Source organism: Panthera pardus, unplaced genomic scaffold (genome assembly GCF_024362965.1).
Source record: "Panthera pardus isolate Hobbes unplaced genomic scaffold, ASM2436296v1 HiC_scaffold_25, whole genome shotgun sequence".
NCBI classification, from domain to species: domain Eukaryota; kingdom Metazoa; phylum Chordata; class Mammalia; order Carnivora; family Felidae; genus Panthera; species Panthera pardus.
This window is the reverse complement of record NW_026526821.1, coordinates 13,193,960-13,204,095: the sequence shown is the minus strand read 5'-3', so window position 1 is coordinate 13,204,095 and position 10,136 is coordinate 13,193,960. Positions and strand designations below refer to the sequence as shown.

The window sequence follows — 10,136 nt, the reverse complement described above, 5'->3', positions numbered from 1 at the left end:
AGGCTAACACAGCTAATGACATTCTTCCAGCCGGGAGGGGAGAGGCTTCCTGAGGCTTCTACAGACTCCAAATTGCTGACACAGATTCTGGAAGGGTAGATCCTGCCAGGCTGGTCTGGACGCCTGGAGACTCTTTCTGGAGTCTCCCCATTTGACAGAAGGGGCGCCTGAGGTCCAGAGAGGGGCTGGCCTCTCCCATTCTGCAGATAAGAAAAGATGGAGTAGCCATCGGCTCAGGGCTGGGGGTCAGGCCTCCTGTCTCCCCAGGACAGCTCCTTCCAGGCCCATCTCACCTCTCCCCTGCCAGGTGGAACGACCTTTCTCTCCAACATGGAGGGTCACACAGGGACCAGACTCTGTGTGTGACCGCTGGTGCCTGGAGAAGGAGGGACTTGGCTCTTGCCTCTGTCCACCTTCCCGGGTCCTCCCTCGGGAGGCCCACCTGCTGTCAGGCTGGCCCGGGATGTCCATGGTCTGTAGGTCCCAGATGCCCCTTGCTTTCCCACTGCCCCGTCTCCTTGGCCAGCCCTCTCTCCGTGTGATTCAGTGGGGCTGTGGCCACGCACTCCTGGTGCCTGGGGCTGACAGGTTTCCAGCCTGTCCCCTCTGTGTGTTCCACCTCCAGCCACGGTGACAGGTCCGGCGCGGGCACGCGCTCAAGTTGGTCCAATGGAAGCTATCTGGGGGTGTCAGCCGGAACGAGAGGGGAGGAGAGGCTGTAGTTTCTCTGGGCTTCCGGGACAGTGATGCAAGCCCGGAACACAGAGGGAGTTCGCTCGGGAAGCCAGCCCAGATAAAAGTACTACCACCGGCTAAGGCGTGTTGGGTTAAAAGTGACAGAAGAATCCACTCAAATTGGTTTCACAGAAAAAGAGCATTTATATTAGCTTAATAGGGCTCAGCTCAATCCTGGGACTCGGAGAATTTTGTCAGCACCCTCTCCCCAGCTCGCCTGGCCTCTGTGTCAGTTCCACTATCGGCCTGACATTTTCTAGAGTGTCAGGGATGGCCTCCCATCTGCGCCCCTCCAGCCAAAGGAGGGCACCTCTCCCAACACTGAGGCCAAGGTCCTGGGACGGACTTCATCTGTACCAACCTGGGTCACGTGTGCAGCTCAGAGCCAAACAGGGGGAGGGATGCTCTGACTGGTCAGGTCTTGATCATGTGATAACTGGGGCCACCAATCACTTTGCCCTGATTTCTGCCCACCCCTATGATCCATTGAACCCTAGGTTGCTTAGCAACCAGTTCCTGGCTCCTTTTCTGCACCCGGGACTGGGAAAGCCACGCCACGGTCCTGAATGTTGAATTATAGGGATCATCGGTCCTTGGATTTCAGAGGAGAGGACGGCAAGATGACCTTGGTTCAAATCCTGACAGTGATATTTGCTCGTTCAGAGACCTTAGGTAAATTACTCCACATGGAAACAATACTGGTACCTGCCTCAGAAGGTTCTTTGAGGATCAAATGGGGTAATTTGTTATGGGAACTTAGCAGGGCTCAGGAAAGAGAGCTAAGTATTAACGGGGATGAGGAGGAGGTACCCCTTGCTACATCTGGTCAGCACTGCCTCCCCACTTTCCCCTGTGCCCCCCTCCACTCCCCTCTCCCTTGCTCCTCCCCTGTCACCCTCTCCACCCTCCTCCAACGTTGCCCTCCCTAGTCACTCTGTCCACCTCCCCTGTGATTCCCCTCCCCGCTCCCCTGTTACCCCCTCCGCCTCCCTGCCATGACCCCCTCTCCCCCCTCCCCCCTCTCCTGTGATGCCCTTCAGATCCCTCTCCTTCCCCCCCCTCCCCGTCACCCTCCCCCCCCGCTACCCTTCTATCTTGCAGGTAACAATAGAGAGCAGATTTCTAATGTGGGTAGCAGCCCGGGTCACCTCCTCAGTAAGAGCTCCTCGATACCCCCCTCCTGGCCTTCAAGGTCAAATTCAGGGTCCTCACACTGGTCTACAAGTTCCTGCAGAATCCAGCCCCCGCCCACCTCTCTTTAGTCACACGGGTCCTTTTCCCTTTCTTTCTTTCTTTCTTTCTTTTTTTGATTTCAATTATTTTTTTAAATTTTTTAAATATAATTTATTGTCACATTGGTTTCCATACGACACCCAGTGCTCATCCCAACAGGTGCCCTCCTCCGTTTTCATTTCTGAGCACACCAAGCTCATCCAGCCTCGGGGCCCTTACCCCTTGCTGTTCCCGGTGCCCAGAAGAGTCTCCCTCGGTGTCACTGTGAGTGACTCCCTGGGTTCCTACAGGTCCCTTCTCAAATGTCACTTCCTCGGGAAAGCCTTCTCTGAGCACGTGATCTAAGGTAAATTGCACCCCCCCATTCCCTTTCTTTAAAAAAGAATTCTTTTTCTTTAATGTTTTGTTTATTTTTGAGACAGAGAGAGACACAGCATGAGCAGGGGAAGGGCAGAGAGAGAGGGAGACACAGAATCTCCGAGCTGTCAACACAGAGCCTGACGCGGGGCCCGAACTCACAAACCGTGAGATCATGACCTGAACCGAAGTCAGGTGCTTAACTGACTGAGCCACCCAGGCACCCCTCCCCCATTCCTCTTCTGTCCCCGTCAGCCTGTTACTCGTGTCTCTATGTCACTTCTTATCATCTGAAATGGTGCTGGTCTCATGTTTGTGTGTTTATTGCCTGTAAGGGGTATCTGGGCCTTGGAGGGCGAGGTCCAGACAAAGGAAGTCAGGAAGGAAAAAGCCAAGTCGCAGGGCCTAGACTGGGTCCCTCTTACTGGATGATCAGAGGCTGCTTTTGGAGGGAGAGCTTTGCGCGACCCTGATGAGCCAGCTGACGGGGCTCTCAGTTACCGAGAGCAGTCGCTGCTTGCTAGAAGCTTCTCTGGGTCACCATGGTCACCATGGAGGCTGGATCCCCTCTCCCGCACCTTAGTGGTAAACAGGACAAAAGCTGGCCAAACACCCGACCTGTCAGACCCTTCTGGAAAGCAGGAGGCCGCCACCTGGTGAATAATTCACCTGCAGTCAGCAGCCTTGAATGCTGCGTTGGCAAAAAGCAAACGGCCTGCAGAACTGTTTATTTTTAATCTGCTCAAAACCAGGGTCTTAAAGCGCTTACTTTTCCATCCCTACTAATTTGGGAGGCAATTAGCTGTTGGGTGTTCTTGCCCGCCAGCTCCCTCCCTGCGTGTCTGCTCGTTCAGTGTGCTCGTTCCTGCCCAAATAGGCCAGCTGTGAAGAGCTCTGTTAATCTGCTCTTGAACTACAATTTTTAACAAGACTCTTAAATGATAGAGGCATTTGTGCATAAATAGCACATGGTAAGCCTCCCCTTGGGACACTAACCTGATTTATTAAAAATGCTGTAACTACCAAGCTTTATATGTCAACATCATTAACACAAAAATATATGATCTAATCTCCTCTCGTGGCCCGGCCGTGATGCAGGCAGACAGCTCGGAGGAGAGGTAGGAACCTGAAGAGGCACACCATGAGGGGCCAAAGGGGCCGTTTTTGAATTTTTTCCATGAGGCCAGGCCAGCCAACCAAAATCTGTTCTCTCCAACCGCGGCCTGGGAAATGTGGAGAAAAACAGACCCAAATTTCTTTCCATGACCAACATTCCCACCGTGCGGGGCCGGGGGTGAGGTCACCCTGACACCTTTCTCTGTGACTCTGATGGGCTGGGGAGGGCCCACCCCCTCCCCCACCCCCAGACAGGACTTGAACTCTGGTGCCCAAACCACCCCACCTGCCAGATACTCAGCGTGTCCCGAGAGGCACCCATCCACGCGCCCCCCTCACGACTGTCACTCGGGCCACCTCCGTGCCCCACCTGTGCTCCTATGTGATATTGTTCTCGAAATGGACTCATCGTTTCAAATGTTAGCCTCAAACCAAGCAATATTGTCTATGAAATCTTAGATTTGATGTGCTAGTTACAAATGCTCTTCTTTAAAACTAAAAAACCGGGGCACCCGGGTGGCTCGGTTTCTTCAGTGGCCCACCCTTGGTTTCCGCTCAGGTCACGACCTCACGGTTTGTGAGTTCAAGTCGCGCATCGGGCCCTGCGCTGACAGCGTGGAGCCTGCCAGGAATTCTCTCTCTCCCTCTCTCTCTGCCCCTCTGCCGCTCATGCTGTCTCTGTCTCTCTCAAAATAAATAAACAAACTTAGAAAAGGAAAACCTTTAAAAAGAACACAGAGAAACAACGCATGCTGGCATCCCATTCTCCTGGTGTAACAGGCATTGCACTTGGAGTGTGCTGTGTAGACCCCGAATTCCAAGTTCAGAGCAGACGGTGTGGACTGGGTCCAGAGGGTGTCTGCTACTTTGAAGATTCAAAGATGAAGCCTCCGTTTTCCAGTCCAGAGGCTTGGGTCCAGGAGACGGCATTGCATCTTGGGAGCGGAGGGCATCGCATCCTGGGAGCAGAGGGCACACGGCGCCCCCCTCAGGTCAAATTCCTCTGAGCAGACACAGGAGGTGCCTTGGAAGGATAACTCAGCAGGCGAGGTCTTGATGTGTTCGCTTTGTTTGGTTTCTAATGACACGTTTATCGTCTCCGTCTCCGTGTCTGTATCTTTATCAGAGAACCAGAGAGAAACATGCACCAGTCTGAACCACCAGGCCCACCGCCAGCGTTGGACCTGCTCTGCCCCCAGGCAGTTTTCACGGCCCTCGGCAAATTCCTCACTGTTCCTGATCTACACATACCCATGGGAGGCCTTCACAGTTACAGGATTTCCTTTGACTGGAGAATCCTAGGACAATTCCAGAATATTCTAAGTCACCAAACTCAGGATGGCGAGGAGGTGGGAGCATGGGCTCTCGAGGCAGATGTCCCGGCCTCGGACCCCTGACCTTACTCCTCTCGGTGTGACCTTGGGCAAAGGATCTGACGCCTCAGTTTCCTCACCTGCCACATGGGAAGAATCACAGTGTCACCGCTTTGGAGGTTGTTCTGTGGATTCAGAAAATACATGCAAAGCCTGTAGTTCAATGCCAGACACACAGTAAGCACTTCACACGGAGTCGAGCTTCAGCATTTTTAATGTCGGAGCTCCCCGGGGGGAGTATCACGCAGCAGTCACAGGCGAAACCAGTTTGTTTTGAGTCCCTCCCCCAAGGTGTTAAAATACACACACACACACACACACACACATACACACATTTAAATTAGCTATCAACTTTTTTTTTTTAACTGAAGAATTTTGCATCAGAGCCAACTTGTAGCTGTCCCGAAAAAGCTGGAAGACCTGTCTCTTCTGTCCCCCTTTCTGCATGGGGACCGTCGGGAAGTGTGCAGTGAGGACTGCTTTAGACGGGGCACATCGTCACTAGTGGCCCACAGGCCCCGCTCTGCCCAAGTGTCTGTCTGACTCACATGACCCCATGCCCGCCCCTAAAGACGCTGGTTCACAGCTACAGCCCCAGCCGAAGAGATCAGATCGATAATCCTGCAAACCCAGCAGTCTCGTGTGGCCCAGGGAATGGTCCAAATGAGCCCCGTGGGTGTTGGCGGTGGGATGAGGGGCTGTGGCTCTGGCACCGGGAGAGGCAGCTTCAGAACCAGAGCCGGGCCCTGGGCAGTGGGGGAAGACGGTCAGTTGAGGCCACAGGGGGAAGACACCCGCGTCTTGTGCTGCCCTGCAGCCACCAGGCTGGAGTACCGGAGGCAGCCCTCATCCGGGCCTCGAGTGTCCCCGGAATGCCCGCGATGTCACCGGATCAGACTGTGAGCCGCCTGCCCGTGGCAGACTGTCTAACCACCATGGGAGGCTGGGTCCCATCAGCCCGACCGCCCAGAATAGCTCTGTCCCCAGCAGGCGGGGAGAGGAAGGCCGGAGGATGTGCAGCAGTGGAGGCCACATCTGGGCAGAGGGACCCCACTGGACGTTTGTGCCCGGGTGTGCTCACCGCTGTGCCTCCAACTCGACCCAGAATAACCGCGCTGGCTGCCAGGGCCCTGCTGCTCGGGCGGCTTTTCCTCACGGCGGCAAAGGGGGCGCCGCTCCGGACTCCGCAGTGTTACAAAACCGAGTCAAACGCTGTTGCTGGGTTTCGCTACAAAAAACCGAGGCTCGAAATTGGCTCCTCAAGCCGGGATCAATTAAGCAGATGTCGAAGACGGCGGTGTCGGAATTTCATTCATGAACGTTGGGTGGAAAAAAATCGGAAAAAGTATGCAGTAATGTTTTCCCTCTGCCCTCAGCTGGCTCTGGTTGCAGACGCTTCTGGGAGACCATCAGGGTGCGATCATGGCACTCGGCCGTCGCTGGGGGTTTCTGTTTACTCTCTGAGAAGCTCCACCCAGATGCTGCCCTTTCCTGTTTCACTTGTGAGTTAATGAGGCTGTGTCCTCAGCAGCAGGATTTTCATTTTATTTTTATTCAATGAGGTGCAGCCTGGAAGGCGTGTTTCCAAGTTGGGGGTGTCGGCCACACGGAACCAATGGACAGACGCTGCTCGCGGACCATGTCTGCAGAGCCCCTTAATGTCCACCGTCCCCCCCTCCCCCCCCATCTGTTTCTCCTCCCCCAGTGTCCCCATCTCTAACCGGCACTGCCATCTGCCCTACCGCTCAGCCAAAAGCTAGGCTTTTCCCCCACTCCCCAGCGGCACTTGTCATCCATCAACAAGCTGACCTTGGAGACAGATCTGGTCCATCCACCCCCAGTCTCCACAGCAGCCCTGTCCTGCCCTTGCCGCCATCATTGCCCCCACCCCACCCCGGACCACGGGTCTCCCTCGTTCCGATCTGGTCTCCAGGTCCCCTTTACAACAGCAGCCAGAGTGAGCCTTTGAAAACACAAAGCAGACGCTATTCATCATCTCAGAATGCATCAGCGGCTTTCTGTTCTTAGAATCAAATCCAAATCCTGTTTCCCTCCCTAGCGGGCTCTGCGTGACTTACCTCTGTCACCAGTCCACCCCTGCCTCTCACCCGGCCTCCCCCCGCCTCTGGGACGTGAACCTAGGAGCAGCGATTGACCAGGCCTGGGTCACAAAGTTAGCATGTGGCCCTTCAGAGTGTCATTTAAGCAAACTCTCAAAGGCAAATGGTAGTTTTTGCCTTTCGGGTAGTTTGGGGAGACACTTGAAATCAGCAACCTAAGGGGAGCTCTAAAAGGCACCTGATTTCTACCTGGTGCGGATACTCCGGAAAACAAGTCATGGAGAAGCAATGCCCGACATTCTAGGGCTTGGGGTCTGTCTCCCTTAACCTTAGACAAGACAGCCACTGCCCCGCGGACCCATAAACGCACGGCCCCAGCATTAGAAGCTCATGGCTCACCTTGGAGACATGTTTTCCCTTTCCCCGTCTCCATCCTGCTGATTAGGTCCAGCCGAAAGTCTCAGAGAGGTTGCTGCTCTGCCTTAAACGCCTCTCTTCTACTCGCCCTCATGAGTTAAGACACCTCGGCCGTCACAGGAGGCAGTAACTTGCTAAAGATTAATACCTGTTTTCGCTGCACTTGGTTTGACAACAACCCTCTACTCATGTCGGTGGATATTGGTTTCCTGCTCACAGGACATAAATTTTATTTTAAAACAAAATTAAGCATAAAAATAAAAAGTCCAGTTCAGACAAATCTTAATAGTGGAGATGACCCAGGGTTGTTGCAAAACCAGTGCATTTGCACGTGCCTGGGGAACTCCCAGCCGCCCCGGGTGTTCTGCAAGGCAAGGACCATGAATTAGTGTCTGAGTTGTCCCTGGGCCTGGCCAAGCACTTATCCAAGCGTTTAACCCCCAAAGACACTTGCCAGAGATTTGTTGAGGCTGAATGAAGCTGGTCCACCTGTCCGCAGGTGTCTCTGGAGAAGCCCAGAGCTGCCCCTGCGTCCCTACCCAACGACACATTGCAAGCAAGGTCTGGACCTCCCTGTGTTCCTCTCTCACAGAGGAAGGGACACTCTACCCAAGGCACCAATCCCACCCCTCCCTCACGGTTCGGAAACAGGATAAGTCCCTTTTCTTTCTGTGTCCCATGCCAGCTATCCCAACCCGCCTCAAGCAAAGGGGCACAGCTGTTCACCCACCCCGGGACTGGAAGGAAGCCCGGGATGATCTCAGTCGAGAAGCCTCTGGCCCCGGAACATTCAGAACTGCCGCACAGAGGAGCAGAAAACCGCTGATGGCACATGTTTTTTTCCCCGACCCCACCTCTGCATGCTGGCTGTACCCAGCTGTGAGCAAATGTGCTGAGCTTTTGGGGGAAAAGCATCATTCACTGGGGTCTGTTTTGGGGTTCGGAAGTCCCATCCTCCTGGCCGTTTTCCAGGTCTCCGAAGGAGCTTGGCCACCTTCAAAGCCGGGTTCAGCGGCCGGAGGGGAAGTCCTGGCCCCTTGTAACCGGAAAGGCTTTCAGGGGCTGATCTAAGAGGGTGGGTCGCAGGGTGGGGGCTGACAGATGCCACAGACAGGAGGGGCCTTCAGACACATCCCCTCCCTGAATTCATCTTCAGAAACCCTCCGCGTGCAAAGATGTGAATGTGCAGACATGGCCGGCAGCACTAGTGACAGTGAAAAATAACGTCTCAAGTTGGAACAAGTCAGTATCCTTCACCAGATCGGCTGAGAAGGGCAGTGGTTAAGAGCAGGGGTTCAAATCTTGCCTTGGCCACTCCCAATATGTACATAAAAACACACACACATAAATGAATATCCTTATGCACCTGTTGCGTATAAATACACACACACACACACACACACACATAGATACCTTTTCAACCTCCCATGATTTTCCTCGCTCGGCTCTTTTCTGTGTCCCCATCACGCCCATTGCTCCCTTCCTTTTACCAGCACATTCTGCTGGTTTCCATCAAGAGACACTGATGTAAAATTATAATCCAAGCCTGATATTTATCTTATTTCAGGCACAGATTGTACAGAAAACATTTATGGAGCCCCAAAGAAAAGTTCCGGGGTTCAATTGCCAACCTAGTGATTCAGGTGAAAATTCTAAGAGATGTCCCTGCTCCTTCTCTGGACCTCAATCCTCCGAAGCCACACAGGGTCTGGCGCCCTCTCGCCACTGTCCAGGGTCTGGCAGCCTCCATCACGGCTCCCGTGACTGTCACACTGGCTTCCCCCACCATCTCCCTGCTGCAGCCCTCACCCTCGACCACTCTTACTGTACATGAACCCCGAGGGATCTTCCTGGATCTGAGACAGGCTGTGTCCCAACCCTCTAGCCCATGTCTCTTTCCCTTGGAATAAAACCCAGAACGCCACCACAGCCCATGGGTCCCCCCCCACCCCCCCGCCGCCCCATCATGGCCTTGCCACCCTCCCTAAGCTCTAATCCACTTTGCAAAGTTCTGCCTGGACACAAAACTCCCACCGCAGTATCTATGGTCTGGAAGGACCCCTCGTGGGCCCCCACGTGGCCTATTCTAAACACAACCGTGTTCTCCTGTGTCTAATTGTCAGTGCAAGTTCGGGATCCTGATTGCTTCCTGATTGCAAATTCTTTCTGAAAGCTGCCAGAAAAGCATCTCTATGCGTGATCATTAATACATATTGTCACACGAGGGGTACCTTGGGTTCATGCTAATCACCTGCTCTTGGCAGCTAAAAGGCCGATTCATGATTTTAATAATGAATTCAAAAGGGCTACAGATTTCCTCTTGTACCTTCACCACAATTCAAGAGTCGAGAGCAAAATTCAGATTAGAGAATCTTAATAGTTTCTGCTAGCAACAATATTTCAAACGCTGTTGTCCTTGATAGTGAACAGAGCCTAAAGGCCCACCCCCTCAGCTCACTGATGGCCAGAACTTCTTGATGTGTCCAGAGAGCCTCCAGGATCTGTCTCCTGCCTTTCTCTCAGTCTCAGGCTCTGCTTCCCTTCCCCAGGCTCACTGAGCTCCAGCCACACCTGCCCTCCTAGTTCTGCCTCAGGACCTTTGCACGTCCCTCTGAAACCTGATTCAGGAGGTGGACTGACAGAGACACATAACTTCAGCAGAGAGAAAGCAGTCGTGGGGACCAGGCAAAGCAGGAGCTGGAGAGCCTTTGTTGTTTTCTTTCTTTTTCTCCTTGCCTTTATATTCATGAGTCTAAAGGAAAAGAATCGTGTGGATATTTACACAAAGGCAGGCCCATCGCCAGCACTCAGGTAATGACTTGTATAATGTCTTCTGGCATGAACA

At 53.6% G+C, this 10,136-nt stretch overlaps 1 long non-coding RNA gene across 1 annotated transcript; it reads left to right on the top strand.

Moving 5' to 3' along the window:
* Positions 1–1,258: 1,258 nt before the first annotated feature.
* On the top strand, positions 1,259–2,635 carry LOC128773455 (uncharacterized). The gene is made up of 2 exons (XR_008417703.1): positions 1,259–1,407; positions 2,391–2,635. It is a non-coding gene; the product is annotated as an uncharacterized LOC128773455 (long non-coding RNA).
* The last annotated feature ends 7,501 nt before the right edge of the window (positions 2,636–10,136 follow it).